Source organism: Salvelinus sp. IW2-2015, unplaced genomic scaffold (genome assembly GCF_002910315.2).
Source record: "Salvelinus sp. IW2-2015 unplaced genomic scaffold, ASM291031v2 Un_scaffold19, whole genome shotgun sequence".
In the NCBI taxonomy this organism is placed as follows: domain Eukaryota; kingdom Metazoa; phylum Chordata; class Actinopteri; order Salmoniformes; family Salmonidae; genus Salvelinus; species Salvelinus sp. IW2-2015.
In genome coordinates this window covers 885,277-887,992 of record NW_019942505.1, presented here as the reverse complement: position 1 = coordinate 887,992, position 2,716 = coordinate 885,277, and positions in this window count along the sequence as shown.

The following is a 2,716-nucleotide window of genomic DNA, read 5'->3' as shown; positions in this document are numbered from 1 at the left end:
TTACTGAGTGTACCAAACATTAGGATCAACTTCCTAATGTTGAGTTGCACTGTCCCCTCCCGCCTCCCTCATGAAGGCCTGCATGTGTGTGTCAGTGGTCATGTGTCACTATGTACAGTTGAAGTCGGAAGTTTACATACACTTAAGTGATCATTAAAACTCGTTTTTCATCCACTCCACAAATTTCTTGTTAACAAACTATAGTTTTGGCAAGTCAGTTAGGACATTTACTTTGTGCATGACACAAGTAATTTTTCCAATAATTGTTGACAGACAGATTATTATTTCACCTATAACTCACTGTATCCCAATTCCAGTTGGTCAGAAGTTTACATACACTAAGTTGACTGTGCCTTTAAACAGCTTGGAAAATTCCAGAAAATGATGTCAGGCTTTAGAAGCTTCTGACAGGCTAATTGACATCATTTGAGTCAATTGGAGGTGTACCTGTGGATGTATTTCAAGCCCTACCTTCAAACTCAGTGCCTCTTTGATTGACATCATGGGAAAATCGAAAGAAATCAGCCAAGACCTCAGATTTTGTTTTTAGACCTCCACAAGTCTGGTTCATCTTTGGGAGCAATTTCCAAACGCCGAAGGTACCAGGTTCATCTGTACAAACAATAGTACGCAAGTATAAACACCATGTGACCACGCAGCTGTCATACAGCGCAGGAAGGAGACGCGTTCTGTCTCCTAGAGATGAACGTATATCCCCAAAAAGTGCAAATCAATCCCAGAACAACAGCAAAGGACCTTGTGAAGATGCTGGAGGAAACAGGTACAAAAGTATCTATATCCACGGTAAAACGAGTCCTATATCGACATAACCTGAAAGGCTGCCAGCAAGGAAGAGGCCACTCTCCAGAACCACCATTAAAAAGCCAGACTACGGTTTACAACTGCCACATATGTCAGTTCCCTGTGTGGGTGTTTTTGCGGTAATGATGAACATGGCCCTTTCAATCCATACAGACTGATGTAATAATTAAGTAGTTGTGTAAACAGCATCAATGTCAAATGTTTTTACTCTGTCATACACTCTTGATAACTAAACCACCAATGACAACACACACCCTGTTGTATAGTTGTGGGGACAAGAGGCATGCAAAGCATAAAGGCAATGTCAATCTTAACACAGAATAGTTTTTAACACTTGCACTTGACAAAAACAACTCATCCTGTAATTTTGCCTGCTTTGCTTTTTAGTTCCCCCCTACCAAACGTATGCTTATTTCATAGTGCCCTTTTTTCATTGTTATCCTATTCATGCATGCACACACACAGACTCACGCACAGAGAGACACACACACACACACACACACACACAAACACACACACACACACACAGACGAAGGATGATTTTAGGAGAACAAGGACTGCTCATACACACATGCTCCTATGTTGGGGGCCAACTCAATGGATGGACAACAGATGAACTTGAGAGCTAACTATGCCAGCAGTATTGGTGATTTGCCTCTATAGAGAGAATCCAGTTGTGTAAATGGGTTTGTGATGATACATTGAAATAGGAAATTAGATAAGAAGGCCCAGCAGGTCTACACTAAGAGTATAATAATTTGATATTTTTAATTCTGAGCTGATTTTTTTTGTATAATTGTTTTACTGATTGTGTTGAAATGGAAATGACTCTAACCATGAACTGGTMTCTTGTTGCTGACTGGTTTCAAATTCTTGCCCTCTATACCCATCAAACTCAACTCTGGACCTTGAAGCCAGTGCCACTGCTTGTTTTCATTGTTCCCCTCTAATCAGTGACTGATTTAGACCTGGRCACACAAGGTGGTTAAAATGAATGATCAGGTAGAACAGAACACTTGCAGGCTCCGGACCTTGTAGGGTAAGATTTGAATACCCCTGCTCTATAGGCTTATTATCCATGTCATAAATCAAATCAGCCTAAGAAGGGTAGGCCACTAGGTACTAGTGTAAAGTGGTACTATAATGTTTTAATAAACMGAAATGTACATCTGATAGTTCCCCTRGACATCATTTTGCAAGCTTGATCATCATGCATAATAAGCCTATTTTGCATGCACTCAATGATTGCGCTACACCTGTAACAGATGACTAATGACTGGGATATTGACAAAGGTGTAGGTGAGTATTTAGAAAACATGCACATGTTATTACTRTAGATTACCTGAGGACCTACATCACTACAGATCAGCTGTAATTTAGTTTGAGTGMCAGAAACAAGTGTGTAACAGTTTGCCTTGTGCTCTTATCAGCACTGCCTTCCTACCTTGTTATCCRTAAGCCTTATTGTGTGTTGACTATGACAGTCTGAGTATAGCCTATCCATTCTAATAACATACTGTATCTGTGCTTTTGTCGCAGGTAGTATCTGATTCAAATGGCTTAAAACAAGCTCATTGATCAAAATGGATGTCATTCTGAGTTTGACCGATTTGTCCCATAGAGCTCTTATTGGACATTATAGACGTCATTTAAATGTAAAGCCATTATAATAGGCCCTTTGCCTGGTCCACCTGTTCCCTTAAAATCCACCCTATTGACCCTAATCTATATACTCCATTGGTTAAAATTGCGTCCATCGATGGTTGTGAGAGGTTTCAGGTTTTTCATTGGCTAAATTGAATTTCAATCACACTGAGAGCTCTTGTCGATTGGCTGGCCTGGGCATCCTTCATTGAACAACAGCGCGTGGATTGGTCCATGAGCGAGGGCGGAA